We start from the raw sequence: 20686 nt of genomic DNA, 5'->3' as shown, positions 1-20686 counted from the left end.
ATTGTACAGGAGACAGGGATCAAGACCATTCCCATGGAAAAGAAATGCAAAAAAGCAAAATTGCTGTCTGGGGAGGCCTTACAAATAGCTATGAAAAGAAGAGAAGCGAAAAGCAAAGGAGAAAAAGAAAGATATAAACATCTGAATGCAGAGTTCCAAAGAATAGCAAGAAGAGATAAGAAAGCCTTCTTCAGCGATCAATGCAAAGAAATAGAGGAAAACAACATAATGGGAAAGACTAAGGATCTCTTCAAGAAAATCAGAGATACCAAAGGAACATTTCATGCAAAGATGGGCTTGATGAAGGACAGATATGGTATGGACCTAACAGAAGCAGAAGATATTAAGAAGAGATGGCAAGAATACAAGGAAGAACAGTACAAAAAAGATCTTCATGACCCAGATAACCACGATGGTGTGATCACTGACCTAGAGCCAGACATCCTGGAATGTGAAGTCAAGTGGGCCTTAGAAAGCATCACTATGAACAAAGCTAGTGGAGGTGATAGAATTCCAGTTGAACTATTCCAAATCCTGAAAGATGATGCCGTGAAAGTGCTGCACTCAATATGCCAGCAAATTTGGAAAACTCAGCAGTGGCCACAGGACTGGAAAAGGTCAGTTTTCATTCCAATCCCAAAGAAAGGCAATGCCAAAGAATGCTCAAACTACCGCACAATTGCACTCATCTCACACGCTAGTAAAGTAATGCTCAAAATTCTCCAAGCCAGCCTTTAACAATATGTGAACTGTGAACTTCCTGATGTTCAAGCTGGTTTTAGAAAAGGCAGAGGAACCAGAGATCAAATTGCCAACATCCGCTGGATCATGGAAAAAGCAAGAGAATTCCAGAAAAACATCTATTTCTGCTTTATTGACTATGCCAAAGCCTTTGACTGTGTGGATCACAATAAACTGTGGAAAATTCTGAAAGAGATGGGAATACCAGACCACCTGATCTGCCTCTTGAGAAATTTTAAGATATGATTTTATTCAAATTTTAAAATGTCTATTTATCATCTGTAGTGTTATGGAGTTTTAGTAGAGAAATGCTATCTGGTTTTGCTAACTATGATGTTTCAGGCTGTATATCTACATTTGATTTATTTCTAACTCTGTGGTATGCATTTGTCTTCCTAGGGCCTCTAAGGTGCTGAGTATTTCTTGGTTGTTCATCTTAATGAATATAGTATAGTAGAACAATCCTGGAGAAATAAATGTCACCCCACTCCAGTATTATTGCCTGGAGAATCCCATGAACCAAGGAGTCTGGCAGGGTACAGTCCATGGGGTTGCAAGAATTGGACAGGACTTAGCGACTAAAGAGAGAGAGTGAAACAATGTGATGTGTTATCTAAATGATCCATTCAATTTAGTTCTATAAAATGGTAGAGGACAGAATGGGTAATATAGCTCTGGAGCAAAACTGAAAATATATGTTGTCTCCTGTTCCATGTAAATATGAACTATTAAAAAAAAAAAAAAACAATACGAGAGAGAGGTGAACCTGTACAGATAATCCAAACTGGGTATCATGCAAAAATCACTTGAAATAGATGCATCTTCTTATGGATATTTTATACAGATTATTAAAATTAATTCAATCACTAGAGTTTATACAACATGACAAGTTAATAAGCATGTAAGTACACCATACCAAACTGGGAACACACTTTAAAATGGGTTCTGCACCCAAAGTTCATAGCAGCATTATTTACAACAGCCAAGACATGGAAGCAACCTAAGTGTCCATCAACAGATAAATGTATAAAGATGACATGGTACATACATACAATGGATTTATCATAAAAAGAATAAAATATTGTCATTTGCAGTGACATGAATGGATCTAGAGAATACCACACTAAGTGAAGTCAGGGAGAAAAAAAGACAAATATTGTATGATAGTATTTATACATGGAATTGAAAGAATTATACAAATCAATCTATATAGAAAACAGAAACAGATGCACAGATGAAGAAAACAAACTTAGGGTCACCAAAACAAAAAGTTCAGTTCAGTTCAGTCGCTCAGTCGTGTCCGACTCTTTGCGACCCCCTGAATCACAGCACTCCAGGCAAGGAAAAGGGAAGGGGGCAAATGATAAATTGGAGGATGGGATTAACAGACATGAACTACTAAACATAAAGCAGAAAAACAAGAAGGATTTACTATATAATACAGGGAATAATATTCAATGTCTTATAATAGCCTATAATGGAAAAATAATCATAATATATACACATATATAAATCCAGATCACTTCGCTGTAAACCTGAAAGTAACACAGTATTGTAAATCAACTATACTTAAAATTTTAAAACTTAATGTATTAATAATTCACACATTAACAAAATAAAGAAAAAATAAAAAAAGAAGAAAACACTTACCAAATCAATGTTGCATCTCTATGTCCAAGGCCATAATAATGTATTATAGCAGGACTACATTTCTAGCACTGCAGTTGGGGCCTAGAGTCACCCTGCAAGACCCATATATTTTCTGCAGGGGCCAGCCTGTTAAACTAAATGAATATATGATGGAGACCATTGCATCTGCATCCTTCAGGTCCTTATTAATTTGCACTGTTTGGTCCAGGTTTCATTACTGTCTGTTTACCATCCTGGCAGATTGGTAATTTCACTGTCTTCATTTTGCCTTCTGCACCATGAGAAACCTTGCTACACAGACCAAGGAATCAATGTGGGGATTAAGCCAAGTGCCAAGTATTCCAATCACAATGGGAACTTAGGTATTGTACATTTAGTTATTTTAAAATGATAGCTAAATGGATTCATGCATCTTAGTACATCCACAGGAAGCTGAACCTTGCTTAGTATGCCATTAAGAAGGGGACCATAAGGATGATTTAGAAGTCTCTGTGTCGGGTTTCCTTGTTAGATATTTTCCTTTTTCCCTAGATGCTTAAAGGTTGAATGTCAATTTCCTTTTTCCCTAGGTGATTATAGGTCTCTCTGCGGAAAGACTGGGTATTCATTAATGATTATGTTTGCTGTAGTATTGCTTTATGTTTCTTCTCAAAGACATAGGCACCTCTTTAGTCAGTAGGTTCTGAATCTGAAAACAACACAAGACCAGAAACTTGGGAAGGGATTATAACATATTTATTAGGTTGGCTTCCTTCAGCCACTTAGTCTACCATTCTCTGTTTCCTGTGATTGTAGTACCTGGGTAGTGCCCTTGTCAACTGGCCATCTTTTTGTTTCTATGAACCATAGAACTGTCTCCATAACTATCTGTCAGTCAAAATCCTTGGCTACCTCTCTGACCCTGGCAGTCATTAGGATATTGTAATCAGTCATAAAGATATAGTGCCAGCTCTTGACACTAAAGCATTGCTCTTTGTCCTAAATTGTCTCCATTGTTTCAGGGTTCTCCTATCTGTGTTGCTTCCAGTAAGCTTAGTTCTGTATCAGTCTTTCAAAACTCAGATTGTCTTACAAAGGAGAACTACATAATCTTGTTGAATCAGTGTCTCACCAATGCATTCCTCATAGCTTTGGTAAATGTGAATCCTCTGGGCCTTCAAACTGGAGCATTATCATTTAGTGAATCCCTTGGTCTTGAATAATATATCCTGTTATTATGTCTTCCCTTGTCTGCTGTAGCAATTCTGAAGTTTTATTTACTCTTACCATTGCTTGCTCATGCTTCTAAGAGCTGTCAAATAATTAATTTGGACAGTCTTCAGGGATTTTAACTACGTATCTTACAAGAAAAGTCCCAAATCAATAAATTATTGCCTATCCATTATTTTGTTATGGTACACTTTATCAGTGCAAATTCAGTGCAGACTTGGGCAATACTGTGGAGAAATTTGCAACATTACAAGGCCATTAAAGTGATGACTCCATTTGCACTGAAATGGAAACCTTTTTTATCTCCACTTATGTTATGGTCATAATGGAATGGTCATGAATGGAGACTGCCTTGCAAAAGTGTGCCCTTATACAGAATAGTTCCTTGCAGTTTAGACAAACTCTAAAATACCAAGAGCAGGAGTCTGTCTATTGCAAGCTTGGGCAAAGACTCCTTCCTTGAGAGTTGATCTGGGTGGTGTGTCTCACTTTTTACCATACATTGAAGTAAACATATTAAAATATCTAGAAAATTTAGACAACCAAAGACAGCATACTATTGCTTTGGAACCAAGCAAAAGTTGATTTGTACTTTTATTGCGTTGACCAGATGATTTGCCAGTTTGATGAGGATGTTGTTGATAGCTGTATAACAATCAATGTAACTAATAACTCAGATTAAATTTTTCAGGGCTAAGTGATTTCCCTAATCATAATGTTTTAATACTTCCTCCAGAAACAAAAGCACATAGGTGGAACAGTTGATCAAAGATGAGACAATAACATGCTCCATCCACTAAACCACAAAACTTGGTTTTCTGAACTTGGTTTGTGAGCTAAACAAAAACACTGCAGGACAGGAGAGTTTGTCTTTTCTATCTATGTCAAGATGATTGTACTTACATATATGAGAAAAATTAATCATGAAACTAAATATAAATATACAAAAGACAGAAACCTAAACCATTCCTTTTTACATTCAATATAAAATTTTATATTTCCAAAATATTAAATGATTACTACATTCTTTTCTAAGTACGTGCTACCAATTTTATATTTCTCTCATTGTGGACCAGTGATTGGTTATGGTATGTGAACTATTAGCTACTTTGATCTAAATTATTTCAATCAGAGATATTCAGGGTTTTTTTTTTTTTTTTTAATTTGAAGGTAAAGATGTATTTTTTTCTTTATGTGAATACAGGAGAATGTTACTCCAGCGAACATGAGGGGAGCTATTTTCACATGAAACTGATCTTGCAAAGAGCAGAGTAGAAAGAACGAGGAACTGTAGTTTAGGTGGTATCATTGAGTTGCTGGGTTATCCATTAGTGTAGCCCTACTTTGAAATTTTCAGTGACCCAATATTCAAAATTATTTCATCCTCTTTGACTTAGATTTTTTGTTACTTAAAATGAAACAACTTTACTGACTGAAAAACTATAATAATTTTACAAGTGAGGGTGGTTTTTGTTTCAAGTCACATATGATGTGAAGTTGTAATAGGCAGCACTTTTTTCAAGAGAAATAAACTAAACTTGACCAGTTAAGAACAAAAGCAACACAAACCAAAAGTGATTTTTGTTGATGATAACATAAAAAAAATAAAATAATTATTACCTCACCTAATCACCTGTGGGAGGGGTAATACTGTAGGTTACAACAGCCAGTGCAATTCCCATAGAACTCTGTTTTATTTTTTTCCTGTTTATTTTGCTTTGTGTTTCAGTTTTATTCTACTATGCTGAGTTTTTCAGCCAAGTAGGAGTCATGAACACCAGTAACTTCTAGGCTCACATTTTTCCATTTCTACCATCAGGGAATATGAATTCTTTTTCCTTTAGTTTAAACTTGAAAGAACTAGACAAGAATTCTGGCTGATCCCAGTCAGATCAAACACCTACTGATGTGTCCAGAGATGCAGTAGCTACCAATTAGTAGCCTCAACAGTAGCTCTGTAGTTTGAGTTGGAAAAAAATGATTCTCACTGAAGAAAGTACTATGAGTAGAAGTTTGAAGGCATTCCAAAAATGATATTAAAATAGATGTTTTCTAAATTCATAATTGGTTTTATAATGGGTCTCACTCCAAAGTCTGTACTTTTATTGACAATGGATAATTAATAAAAGCTCTTCGCAATTCATTAAATTATGGGGCTCATCACCAGAATTAGAATTGTAACTTTAGGATAGATTTGAGCAACTGAGATAAAATAAAATTAAGATATTTCAAGAAAAGCTTATGATCACCTAATAGAAATGCACATAACTTCATTTCATTTCATTATTTAAATACTGTAGCACAATGAGAACCTACTTATGGAATGATAAAAATTAATGATTTTTTTCAGCAAATCATTCTTTAAATGTTCAACTAGTAATTTTAATAATTTTTAAAAATATACCTTTTACAACTCTCTTTCACAGAAATCCTAAAGGAAATTTAGCTTCAGATGGTATTAGTTCTTATACAGACAATAGCTGGAATTATTTCTCCACCAGAGTCTGAGATAATATCAAAAAATATTTTATACTTCCCCAAATTGGAATAAACCTATTATACAGGGAGACATTAGGGGATATTTTTTTTCTGCCAAACTTGATTTTCTACATCTATATTTTATATAAAACAATTATTGTCAAAATCTAGTTTCAAAATCTAGATGATTCAGAGTCATATAATTTACTGAAGCTTGATCTCTATAGGGACATTAAAAATCTTTTCTCTCTGAGTTACTAACACTTCATCTTCACATAACTCTTCTAACTTTCCTTATTTTTCAAGTGATTGTTTTACTGCCATTCCTTCTATAACAATGACTATTACTTCTAATTTGCAAAATTTCAACTAAAAGATGTTTTCTTCCTAAACTCAAATAAAGAATAAGCTGTGTTATCAATAATCAGAGTTATATATCATCATCATTAGGCTTCAAAAATGTTTTTCTTATTGTGAAATTATAATTGATATTAAATATTATGCCCTTTTGAAAAACAGCCATAACTTGCTAATTTGAATATGTCATTACCTTCACACAGTTTGAATTTTCTAACAGTTTGCTACCTTCTTAATTCTCTATTAATTTAGGAATGGGAAATTATTGTATTGTCTTTCAAAGAACTTCTAATTTGCTGCGTTTAGGAACCTCATGTTGCCAAAATATGGTTCTCAGGAAGGGGTTATGTTCTGTTTTTCATTTATTTTCATTCCTTCTTCTAGTAAATTAGACACATGTTCAAGCAATTGAGGTAATGACTGAAATACTTTCAAGTTTCAGGGGAGTGGGTGCCGTATCTTTAATTGTCAGTGTATCTAGTGCTTTGTATATTACGTGTAAGCACAATGGAAGTTCATAAATACTGAATGAATTGAGTTGAATTTGAGAATATTAGTGTAAAACATTTATTGAGATAAAAGAGAGTGTATATATTCAATATAAGAGTTAATTACCTTCATTATGTTAATATTGCCCTGAGCTGTAACCTGGATCAGAAGTGAAATACAGAAAGAGAAAAAAAAAAAAGGAAAATAAAAGATTAGACTTAGTATAAGCAATGCATGATTATTTTTGCTGTAATTGCTAGGTACTTAACATAACAGTGCTCTTCTTTGAAGAATATTTTCCTAGCCATCTTGGCAGGAGATTTTGAAATGAAGTATAACATGGAGGATATTCATGCAACATAAATTTAAGAAGCCTGTAACCCAAGTTAGTTTTGTGATATATTCGTATAAGGGGAACCTCTTGTGGGTCTTCTTTCACACTTATTTGTAAGACAGGTGGACAAAGGAAAAGTTAAGAATATTATTACAGTAGAACTTTTGACTGCAACCTGAATATCTTAGACTGATACATCAAATTTATTGAGACTGTATTAGCAAAATAAAATATATTTTTTAAGTTCTAAAAACACCATAATAATCTGGGTGAAAACTTGGGATATGGTTCAAATGAAAGCATGGAGGAAGCAAAATTCATTGTGATAACGTATACTAACTGAGTGAAGACTCTGAGCAGCTCTTCTTCCACGACACATTAAAATCACTGTATCTCCTTGGAGAAGTAGGTTAGGAAGCTCCTAGGATTTGCTATAGGTTTGCTCTTATGCCTATCAGGTACTGTTTCTGCCCAAAGTAGTTGGGATACATGGACTATATTGATTGAATAATCCTGTTAAGACTTGGATCAGGTACTCGGGAAATTACATTAGTGAAAGAAATAACCATACCGTAGACATAAGGCACTCTATGTTCATTTAGAAATTCCTTGGGTTCTAGTAGTGATATCCTCTAAGATTTGGCTATTATTACACTCATATAGTCTAATGTTATCTGTTAAACAATATTCCCTGAGTGATTACTGTGTTGAAAGTACTATAACTGAGGCAAATAGTAAATATGATAACACATTTTCTATGACCTCACATAGTTGATAATTTAAAGATCCTGTAAAAGTGCTATTAATGAGTGGTCACAAGCCAAGGAATGCAGACACCACAGTAAGTTAGAAAAAGCAAAGACTAGAATTTCCTCCAGAGTTTGAAGAGAGCCTAGCCCTGCTGACATCTTAATTTCAGATTTCTGGCCTCCATAACAGTAATAGAATAAAATTCTTTTGTGTTAAGTCCTCAAGTTTATGAAAATTTGTTACAGAAAATTTTACAGGTAAGAAAACTAAGATATCAAAATCAAACACACTCAGGCACAAATCCTTACACACGCAGAAAGTATTTATCAGCAGTATAGTGATCATAAACTCAAAATTAGGACTCGGTGGACAAAATGACCACCATGTCTTCAACTTGTAATTAGCAATTGTGTAGGAAGAAGCCAAAAGAAAGGAAGGCAAATCAAGTTCCAGTAGTCCTAAAAGTCACAAAACTACTATTCCCAACAGATGCTAGCAGTAGGTCTTGGCAGGCAGATCTGGGCATAGCAGCAAATTTGGGCTGTGATCTGTAGGTGAGAAGGGCGAATTTGGCCAGTGATCTACAAATAGAAGGGGAAGAAGTGAAAGCAGTGCCAGATTTTATTTTCTTTGGCTCCACAATCACTGTGAATGGTGACTGCAGCCATAATATTAAAAGACACTTGCTCCTTGGAAGAAAAGCTATGGCAGACCTAGACAGTGTATTAAAAAGCAGAGACATTACTTTGCAAAACAAAGGTCCATCTAGTCAAAGCTATGGTTTTTTCCAGTAGTCATGTATGAATGTGAGAGTTGGACCATAAACAAGGCTGAACAACAAAGAACTGATGCTTTCAAATTGTGAAGTTGGAGAAGACTTTTGAGAGTCCTTGGACAGCAAGGAGATCAGATCAGTCAGTCCTAAAGGAAATCAACTCTGAATATACATTGGAAGGTCTAACGCTGAAGTGGAGGCTCCAATACTTTGGCCACCTGATATGAAGAGCCAACTCATTTTAAAAGACCCTGATGCTGGGGAAGATTAAGGACAAAAGGAAAAGGTAGTGGCAGAGGATGAAATGGTGAGGTAGCTTTACCAACTCTATGGACATGAATTAGAGCAAACTCCAGGAGACAGTGGAGGACAGAGGAGCCTGGTCTGCTACAGTCCATGGAATCACAAAGAGTTGGACACAACAAGTGACCTGAACAACAGAAACAGCTATGGGTGAGAGCTCATCTGATGAGCAGAGAACCACTAAAATACTGCTGTTGTCTGGACCCTACAAACTTCCAAACTAACCAACCAAATATCCTTTCCAGGACAAAGATTAACAGTGAGAAGAAACCTCTATTAGTACAATGCAGAGTGAAGTAGTAGGAGCATTGGAAAAAGATAATCCATGTGAAGATGGGGAGACAGTCTGCTGAGAGACACTTTGAGAATGCAGTAGAAGAGAGAGACCTAGAGTTTAGAAATTAGAAAAAGCTATCCTGGCCCACTTCCTATTTTAGAACTACTGGGAAACCCTCCTAGTTAAACCTTAGCAACAGAACATAACACAAATTGAATGCCATAAAAGAATCTTAAAAAATGGAATAAATAAGGTTAATATCCAGACAATAATAGACAGCCATATTAAAAAGCAGAGATATTACTTTGTCAACAAAGGTCCGTTTAGTCAAGGCTATGGTTTTTCCAGTGGTCATATATGGATGTGAGAGTTGGACTATAAAAGAAAGCTGAGTATGAAAGAATTGATGCTTGGAACTGTGGTGTTGGAGAAGACTCTTGAGAGTCAATTGGACTGCAAGGAGATCCAACCAGTCCATCCTAAAGGAGATCAGTCCTGGGTGTTCATTGGTAGGACTGATGTTGAAGCTGAAACTCCAATACTTTGGCCACCTGATGCAAAGAGGTGACTCATTTGAAAAGACGCTGATGCTGGGAAAGATTGAGGGCAGGAGGAGAAGGGGACGACAAAGGATGAGATGGCTGGATGGCATCACCAACTCAACGGACATGGGTTTGGGTAAACTCCAGGAGTTGGTGATGGACAGGGAGGCCTGGTGTGCTATGATTCATGGGGTCGCAAAGAGTCAGACACGACTGAGCTACTGAACTGAACTGAATAAATATATGCCAAAGTGGGATGCTCAAAAACAATTGAGAATTTTAATATTTTAATTATGGTAATAATATTTAAGTTATAGAAGCTATGAAAAATCAAAAACAGAATTAGATTTAAAAGAATTTATCAGTGAGGTCATTTGGAGAATGTAAAAGATTTTTAAGAGGACCATTAGAAGGTAGAAAATATTTAGGTATAAAATAGCAAAGTTATTTCAGAAATAAACACTAAGCCATAATATGTGTAATAGCAAATAAATACAATGGATGTTGATTTAAAAGAAATACAGCATGTTTTAAATACATCTTAATTAAAAAGAAAATAAATTTACTGAAAACAGGCAAAGATGATTCAGTAATTTAACAGGATACTCCTTATCCTCTGTCCCTAAAGTATTAATTATCTATATGGTCTAACAAATTATCTTAAGCTAAGAGGCTTAAATTAGCACACCTTTACTATCTCACAGTTTCTCTTTGGCCTCAGCTCATGAATTATGGTATGATTGCGTGTTTCGTCATTTCTCATTCCAAGGAGAGTGAACATCCAGGTGCACTCCTCTAAGTTTTGCCCACTGGGAGAATTTTCCCTTCACCATTCCTTCAGAGATGGCCCATTGAGGGGCCACAGTGCTGCAGCTGCCTACTTTCAGGTGCCTGCACATCGTACAGAGCCATCCATGTACAGACCAGGACTGAGTCTTCTCTTCTCTGCCCATACTCATGAGGCCATGCGTGTGGGCTGGGAGAGAGAAGGCAACGTGGCTACTTTGGAAGACAGTTTGGCACTTCCTCCAAATGTTAAACCAGGGTTACTATATGTATGACTCAGCAGTTCCACTCCTAGGTATATACCAAGCCCTTGCAAAACCTTTTAGCCACATGTGGTCAAAGACAAATGAAAATATGTATGTGTACACATAAAGCCAATTTCATTTGACAGTATTTTGACTAAAATAGCAGGGTTTTGATGTGGTCTCTTAAGTGTTTTAATAGTCTTCATTATATATAAAATAGTCTTTATTCTACATTTTTGTAGAAATCTTAAATTATTAGTTTGAAAAGGATACTATTCTTTTATGTTAACTGAATACATAAATTAAGAATCACTGATGTAACTTGTCTAAATCTAAATACAATACATGGTACTTTAAAATTGCAAGAAGAATTGAAAGCCAATAACTTCTTTTTTAATACTCAAGTACATTTTTAGGCTCTGGAGTAGAAAAGTTCTTCTACTGTAAAATAGTCAGTATTATAAATCTGTTTTATTTTTTTTCTTTTTTACTGCATTCTGATCCTCAGTACCAATCAGTACATTTTATGACTTTATTTGGATGATCTTCCAGTTTAGATCCATGCCAGTACACTTCATAATTACTTTATTTAAAGAGGCTGCATCAGACCCTTGCTTTAGAGGTGGCATGTTATCAGCTTCTGGAATTACTATGTATATTAAGCAGATGTCAACACTACCGATTTTTAATTAGTTACAAAATATTTGTATAATTTCCTCTTATTTCCAAGTACCAGAGTCATCCATTGCCAGGGCTCCATGTCACCATTCAAATCTGACAGGGAACAGATTTGAACAGTAAACACCCTAGAGAAGATGGCAGCCAAGGCCAAGCATATGTTACCTCTGCACTCTCTTAGAGTAATGACTTGGCAGTAAAAATGGAGATACACAAAGAAAAGAGAGAAACAGAGGATTTATAAATTAATGCATTCCCACTTTACTCCCAGTGAAGACAACTTCAACTACTCTATGATTCTCAGAGAATGTTTCTCATTTTAAACTCAACAACCTCAGTGGAGAGAATCTTGCTAAATGTTAACATGTGAGTAGCTGATGTGGTATAAGTAAAGTTTCACATCACAAAATGGCACAGAAAACTTCCAGAAAAATAGAAATATTTAGAATCTGTGTGGAAAAATTAATACTGAAAGGAACAGTTTAAGATGATTCTCATATTTGAAACCCAAGAATCCTGATTATAAAATACCAAGATATGGGTTTTACAGTGAGACAGGCTAGACTTGCATCCCTTGGTAGGTAGGACCATAGAGAAGTTCTTTAATGCTTCTGGGTATCATTCATGTATTTCATGTATTTAAAAATGGTAGTGAGCATATACTGAACAAACACAATATTAGCTACTGAAAATAAAATAAAAGTCAAATAATATTTTTTTCCCTTATTGTAACTTAACATTCTTTGGGGGGATATATCACATCCAATTAAAAATCAATCTTTTATTGAATTCACAATAGACTTTGATAGTGTTAGCAGAGAAAAGAAACCGAATGCTAAACTAGAGAACAATGTAGTGTATTATGTAAAAGGATGTTCAGGTAAATACTGTTGAGAGAGTTGGAAATTGAACAGATCATACCTGAAGAGTAAAACCTAAGATTATCTGTGGAATAGAGATTTGCTGTATACACATAAAAACTAATTTATATAGAGATTTTTAATGTAGTTTCTAACACAAACAATCAAAATTGAGGAATAGTGCAGTAATATTTTTGTCATTATTATCATTATTCAAGTCCTATTTGAAAGTTCTATTTGAAAGTCAGAAAATATTCATCGACAATCTCTTGGGATACATATCTAAATCTGATTTACTGACTTGGTGTTTGGAGCACTCATAATTATCTGTTTTAAATATAAAGGAAACGAGTTGCCAGTCCAGGTTCGATGCATGATGCTGGATGCTTGGGGCTGGTGCACTGGGACGGCCCAGAGGGATGGTGTGGGGAGGGAGGAGGGAGGAGGGTTCGGGATGGGGAACACATGTATACCTGTGGCGGATTCATTTTGATATGTGGCAAAACTAATACAATTATGTAAAGTTTAAAAATAAAATAAAATTGGAAGATTTAAAAAAAAAAAAGGAAAAAAAAAAAATAAAAGATCAACTCCTAAAAAAAAAAAATAAATAAATAAATATAAAGGAGACTCACAAACCCCTTAGTACTTTGTTAGGCTAAGTACATCTTTTAAAATGCATTTATTTACTGTTTAAGAAACTTACTATGTTTCTAATGCTTTAGGGGCATTCTTTTGAAGACAGTATATTTCTAAAGTGTATCGAGGTCTTCAGTTCTTGGCACTCACAAGGTTATAATCCATTTCCTAGAATTATTTGCTGTCTTTATTCATTAATTGTAAACATTTTTGTTGGTTTTTTCATCTTTTATTACTTTTTACCCTAATTGGGATATATAAGGTATTTTGTTTATTGTATTATTGAAGTTCAGCTGACTTAGAATGTTGTGTTAATTTCTGATGTATAGCAAAATGATTCAAGTATGTGTGTGTGTGTGTGTGTGTGTGTGTGTGTGTGTGTGTGTATACCTTCTTTTTGACTCTGCTCTTCCACCTTCATCAAGAGACTCTTTACTTCCTCTTTGCATCATGGAAAATAGATGGGGGAAAAATGGAAACAGTGGCAGATTTTATTTTCTTCAGTTCAGTCACTCAGTCTTGTCCGACTCTTTGCGACCCCATGGACTGTAGCACTCCAGGCTTCCCTGTCCATCACCAGCTCCTGGAGCTTGCTCTAACTCATGTCCATCGAGTCCTTGATGCCATTCAGCTATCTCATCCTCTGTTGTCCTTTTTCTCCTCCTTAATTTTCTTGGGCTCCACAATTAGTACAAACAATGATGGCAGTCATGAAATTAAAAGATGCCTGCTCCTTGAAAGAAAAGCTATGACAAACATAGACAGCATATTAAAAAGCAGAGATATCACTTTGCCTACAGTGGTCTGTAAAGTCAAAGCTATGGTTTTTCTACTAGTCATAGTATGGATGTGAGATTTGGACCATAAAGAAGGCTGAACACTGAAGAATTGATCATTTTGAACTGGTGTGCTGGAGAAGACTCTGGAGAGTCCCTTGGACACCAGGGAGGTCAAATCAGTCAACTGTAAAGGAAATCAACCCTGAATATTCATTGGAAGGACTGGTGCTGAAGCTGAAGCTCCAGTACTTCAGCTACTTGATGTGAAGAGTGGAGTCATTGGAAAAGATCTTGGTGCTGGAAAAGATTGAGGGTAGGAGGAGAAGTGGGCAGCAGAGGATAAGATGGTTGGATGGTGCCAGTGACTCAATGGACATGAGTTTGAACAAGCTTCAGGAGATAGTAAAGGACAGAGATACCCAGTATGCTTTAGTCCATGGTGTCACAAAGAGTTGGACACAACTTAGCAACTGAAAATAACAATAACAACAACAATGTTCTTTTTCAGATACCTTTCTTTTATAGTTTATTACAAGATATTGAATATAGTTTTCTGTGCTATACAGTAGAATCTTATTTTATATATAGTAGTTTGTATTTGGGTTTCCCTGGTGGCTTAGTGGTAAAGAATCTCTCTGCCAGTGCAGGAGACCCGTATTCTATCCCTAGTACAGGAATATCCCCTGGAGAAGGAAATGGTAACCCATTCCAGTATTCTTGCCTAGAATATCCCCATGGACAGAATAGCCTGTTGGGCTGCAATCCATGGGGATGCAGAGTCAGGAATGACTTAGCAGCTGAACAACAACAGTTTGTATTGCTATTTCGAAACTCCAAATTTACTCCTTCTTGCCCCATTTCTCTTTTGGTAGCCTTAAGTTTGTTTCCTACGCTGTTAGACTCTTTCTTGTCTATTGAATAACTTCTTTTGTATTATTTTTTAGATTCCACATATAAGTGATATGATACTTGGCCTTCTCTGGCTGACTTTAGTATGATAATCTCTAGATCCATTCATGTTGCTGGAAATAGCAATATTTCAGTCTTTTTATGGATGATTAATATTCCATTGTGTGTGTATATGTATATATATATGTGTGTGTGTGTGTATATATCACATCTTCTTTGTCCATATATCTGTCAGTGAACATTTTGTTTCCTTCCTTGTCTTGGCTATTATAAATGGTATTGTTATGAGCATATGGGTGCATATATCTTTTGATTTAGAGTTTTCTCCAGATAATATGCATAGGAGTGGAATTGCCATATCATATGGCAATGCTATGTTTAGTTTTTTAAAGACATAGGAGGTGTTTTGGATCAGAGATGGCACTCCTTTTAAATACTTCACTTTGTATAATGAGTGTGATGGTCTCGTTTACCTTTATTCTTACTCTGCTCAGCAACACAATGAGAGATTCGTCAGTTTTCCAAGGAGAGTGTGTAGGTATTCCAGAGTAAGAGAAGAATTAACAACTTTTCTTTGCTTATAGAAGCGTAGGGACCAACTGTTTCCCTCCTCTTTTGAAAATGCTGCTGCTGCTAAGTTGCTTCAGTCATATCCGACTCTGTGCGACCCCAGAGACAGCAGCCCACCAGGCTCCCCCGCCCCTGGGATTCTCCAGGCAAGAATACTGGAGTGGGTTGCCATTTCCTTCTCCAACGCATGAAAGTAAAAAGTGAAACTGAAGTTGCTCAGTCGTGCCTGACTCTTAGCCACCCCATGGACTGCAGCCTACCAGGCTTCTCTGCCCATGGGATTTTCCAGGCAAGAGTACTGGAGTATTTCCTCCTTATTCCGATACTTATCTGTGTAAATATAATATCTTCAGGACCCAGAAAGCCCTAGGGGATTGAATTTTACATTATAGCGATGTCTTCCTTGAATGTAAATATCTAGAAAAACAATGCTCCAATCTTTTTGGTACATTCAGAGCTAACCTAGGTGCCTATCCCAGAAGGTAACTGGCCATAAGAAAAAGAGAAGAGAAGTTTTTAAGTAAATGAATACAGATACAACGTTATGGTATGTTTAAATGTTTCTAGGAGAAATGAAGCAAACATCCTCTAAATTTATAGCATATGTTTCTTTGCCTCTCAAGGCTAGAGTTCTATGAAAGTATGCTGAGAAACTTACTGAAATTTTATTTCTTCCAAAATTTGTGTATAAGAAGCTAAGAACATATGTAAAACATTTCCTGTAATACAGAAAGGGAAAAAAAACACAACATTATCACATCAAATCTGTTTTATCACACTGAGTAAAATGTGTTCTTAGTTTTTGATGTTTTATAGTGTATCCTGTACCTTTATATTTAAAACTTGATTGCTAATTAATATTGTGTGAAATCATCCTAAGATAAAAAAGGAGTCCACTTGATCTCCTGAAGCAAATTAGGTTTCTAAGCCTTGTTTTCATAGATTTTAAAATGCAAATTTATTAAGAAAACATTATTCAAGTGGAGTTTGAGTTTTAGTTATGGGGTCAGGGATTCTGAAATTTGCCTTTCTGAAAATGATTATTACTGTTTTAATACCAATGGTAGGCAATATTGTACTATATTTACTTTTAGTTCACATTTATGTTTAATAATCTAATCAAAGTCATATTTTCAGATTGGTAAATTTGTCCCCAAATATGTGGGAGCAAAGACATTTGCTCTCAAAAGGGCATCTGGCTCCTCGTCTGCAACACATGGTTTCAGCTTTCCCTTCACCCACAGCCAACATATGCATCAATATGGGGAGAGATGCAGTTCCATTTGGACCCCTTTTGTGATTCAGTATACTCCAGAGAGTTGGTTGTTGTAAACAAAAAATAAAAGTTCCTTAAATACATCTTGATAAAAACAGTTTTCCATAATAGTCAAATTGTGTTATTAAAAAACTACCAACCACCTTTCCATATATTCTTATATTTTAAGGAGAGCATTTTATATATACATATGGCCACATAGTATGAATATATAGCTGGTCTATATATTGACATCATATTTGTTAAGCATCGTGTGTATTGTGTGAAGGTGTGCACGCTCAGTCATGTTTTGAGACCCCATGGACTGTAACCTGCCAGGCTCCCCTGTCCACGGAATTTTTCAGGCAAGAATATGGTAGTGCACTGCCATTTCTTCCTTCAGGGGATCTTCCCCACCCAGGGATCGAACGCCTATCTCTTGCCTCTCCTGCATTGTGGGTTCTTTACCAGCCGAGACACTGGTGAAGCCCATTAATCATCATATATGTGACAAAAAGAAACATACGTCTAATATATATGCCTGTGAATGTACATGCATGTATATGTATATGCGTGTGTTTTAATTGCAGATTTATAATTTTAAAATTTATTTGATATATAGTAAACTTCATTATTTTTAATTGTCTTAAAAAGAAAAAAAATCACTTTTTTACTTACTTTAAAGAATAACAAGAAAAACAGTGACAAACTTCAGTTGAGTTCAGTCACTCAGACATGTCTCTTAGATACGACTTAGCAGCTAAACAGCAATAAAACTGTTGACAGACTACAAATTCTAATTCAGAGAACAATACCAAGAATTAACCAGGATCTCCTGGAGAAGGGAAAGGCTACCACTCCAGTATTCTGGCCTGGAGAATTCCATGGAGTGTATAGCCCATGGGGTCGCAAAGAGTCAGATACAATTGAGCAACTTGCACTTTGAGGCCAACAAAAGAACAAAAAAAGGAAAAAAGAGCTACTTACTAGAGTAAGAGTTCAATCTAAAGATTTATGGTCATGCTTACTGTGAGACTATATTCATATCCATGACCTCCATCACCTTTTAGAATTTGATGATGTTAAAATTTGTTTTTAAGCATCAAAATTGTTTTTAGTTTTACTGAAGTGTTATATAAGTTGTCATTCCTATATGTAAAACTAATAAGAATTTAATAGTGACTTTTTAAGATATAATTGAAAATCAATATCACAATAGAAGACAAGTAGAATTAAAAGTAGTTAAGGATATGAAAGATTTTATAAGTAACATGACAAAGCTTTATTGAAAGATACTAAAATCATCCTTAATAAACAGAATGTCCATGGTCATGCAATAAAAATATAATATTTTTAAACCTTTAGTTTTCCCCAAATTAATACATAAATTCAAAGATTTAAAGACCTAAGTTTTGGTAGAAAATTGGTATGCTATACCTAAAAACCATGTGAGAAATATGTGAGAACACAAAAGATCAAGAATATTTATTAATATTGAAAAAAATTAAAATGTGGAAATAATTATCACTAATACATATTAATTTATATTTTAAAATTATAATTTTATAAAAGATCGGTGATACTTGGAAGCTAGGCCAAAATAATAGAATAAAAAGAGAAACTGTTCACAAATTTATGGAGGCCTGCTGTATAGAAAGAGTGACATTGTAGATTGATGTGGAAAGAATGGACTGAGAATGGTGCTAGGAAATTAATTTATTTTTACTCATACATAGAAATCCACCTCAGGTAAATATACCTAGATATGAAGGCAAAATTTAAAACAGCTGTAATAAGTATCAGTGTGTATTTTTAAGACCTTGAAATAAGCAAGGATTTTATAAATAATATACTGCAAAGAAACAAAGCAAAAATCACTAAGAAAAATATTGATACATTTAATACATTAAATTTTGATATTTTTTACAATAGGAGATAACAAACTTTTTTAGAAGAGTAGTAAATTTACAAATAGAGAAAATGTATTGTGACTCATAAACATTAAAGCGTTATTACAATATATTAATACATATTTTGAAGGACATAAAGCAGTAATGACATGTAAAGCCATGTAATAGTGAAAAAAGGCAAATTATCTAAACAGGTAAGTTCTAGGAAAGGAAATACCACTAACATGAAGGTTTCTGAATTAAAGAAATGTTCAAACAAACATTATCTTTTTCTTTTCCAAATGTTTAATGGGATATCAGCCAGCTCCAGCCCTCTGGTTGGTATTCAGGTGATCACTCACATTAATGGCTTCAAAATGTTAAATTAGTTACTGCGATCTTGCTAATTACCTAGTTGGCGCTGTGTCTACTCAGTGTTGCATACGTAATAGTGGCTTTATCTACCTCTAGGTAAAGCCAGTCCTACCTGGTTTAATTTGTGTGAGCAATTTCATTTTTCCTTTCAGTTGGCTCCATGAAGGTCAGGGCTCTTGACTTGTAAAATTGCAGTTGAAGAATGGTAACAATCCCCTCCCCAATATAGGCATGCTCACACACATCTACAATTGAATAGGCAGATTAGGAAAAACACAATATAGTTAGTAAAATGTTAAAATGTGCTTTCTTATATTAAGATGAACAACGTTTCAATTTAGTATTTGAATATTTCCTTAGTTTTGATTGATTCATTTTATCTTACCTAAGATAAACTGAATTATATGTAATTCTTCTGATATCAAACTAATATTCTACAAGAGGATCAATTTTAAACTATTCCAAAGACCAAGCATGCCTAGTGAAATGGCCAAACTGATAGAAGTCTCAATTGACATTAAATTTGATGGTTAACATAATCTGTTGTTCAGTTTCAGTATGTATTAGTTTTCCTTTATTCTTTGTTCCCAACACAACTAATTACATCTCTCTTACAGAACTGGTCATATTGCCCTGTAATTAATAGTCTAGACTTTGAGGCAGTTGAAACTGGAAACAACCTTTTTATCTCCAGCACCTAACCTCATGCATAATGCAGAAGAAGAGTTCAAAAATGTTATGGAGAAAGATTAATGGCAATAAGAGCTATTTCCAAGTTTATTTTAGATGTTTCTTTTTATATGCATAAATAAGTAAATATAACTTAATTGACTAAAAAATATTCCTAAATTTGAGCATCATCTCAGCAAGAGGTAGATTATATAAACATATATATGTTGGGAAACATTTATCCATGTCATTTATGTAGATCTTGTGTCTGTGTTGTTCCAGCTGTATCTATCCAAGCATGTTTGTATAACATTCAGCCTTGAAAGATAGAGATTTTGTGTTCCTCTAGGGTGGAAGGCAGCTTTGTTTCCTTACCAGTATAATATAGAAAATGTCTTCCTAGGGTAAAATTTCCTCAAGTTTGCCAGTAGCATCCATATAAAATAGGGGTTTCTTAAACTGTGACACATAACTTATTTCATGTGTAACATCTATCTGGACCTACCTCCTCATCACCATCATAGGACTTGAGGGGAATGAGTAACCGGTACGACTTGAAACTCATGCTGTCTGCTATACTGTGAATAATACAGTCCTTTCATTGTGACTCATGATTTTCATGTTTTCTGCCAGATCCATGAAACTGTTGGCTGGGCAAGTTGGGTAAAATCTTAGATCTTTCATAGCTTTTACAATATGCATTACATTCATCTAGTTAATTCTTTCTGTAGTCCAGTTATACTAATGATGATATGCCAGAATATTTTATACAATTTCCAGTCATTTTCTTTACTTTACTTTGAAATTTGCTTTCATTGGAAGCACATATTTTAATCACAAAATTATTCATAACCATCAAAATAAAATGACAGTAAACATAGCTTATTAAAGCAATAATTATGACATTGGAGTGTTTATACAAATTAGATCAAATCAACATTAAGAAATGAAGATATTTGGAAGTTCCTCCTTTGGAACTACTTTTAGAGGTGAAAGAATTTTTGAGTATGTCAAATTTATGGTAAATATTCATGTTTTTAAGTAATATTTTAGTTTTAGAAACTATCAATACATATTAAGAGCAAAATCTTGTAATAAAGGTCAAAAATCTGAATAATGGCATTAAA

At 34.8% G+C, this 20686-nt stretch overlaps 1 pseudogene; it reads right to left on the bottom strand.

Annotated features, from left to right (window-relative positions):
* The window catches only part of LOC133245176 (large ribosomal subunit protein uL1-like), a 48974-nt pseudogene extending 28850 nt beyond the window's left edge, over window positions 1-20124 (bottom strand).
* Window positions 20125-20686: the final 562 nt, after the last annotated feature.

Source organism: Bos javanicus, chromosome 3, assembly GCF_032452875.1.
Source record: "Bos javanicus breed banteng chromosome 3, ARS-OSU_banteng_1.0, whole genome shotgun sequence".
NCBI classification, from domain to species: Eukaryota; Metazoa; Chordata; class Mammalia; order Artiodactyla; family Bovidae; genus Bos; species Bos javanicus.
Note: the sequence above shows the minus strand (reverse complement) of the source record. Positions and strands in the feature narration are given on the sequence as shown.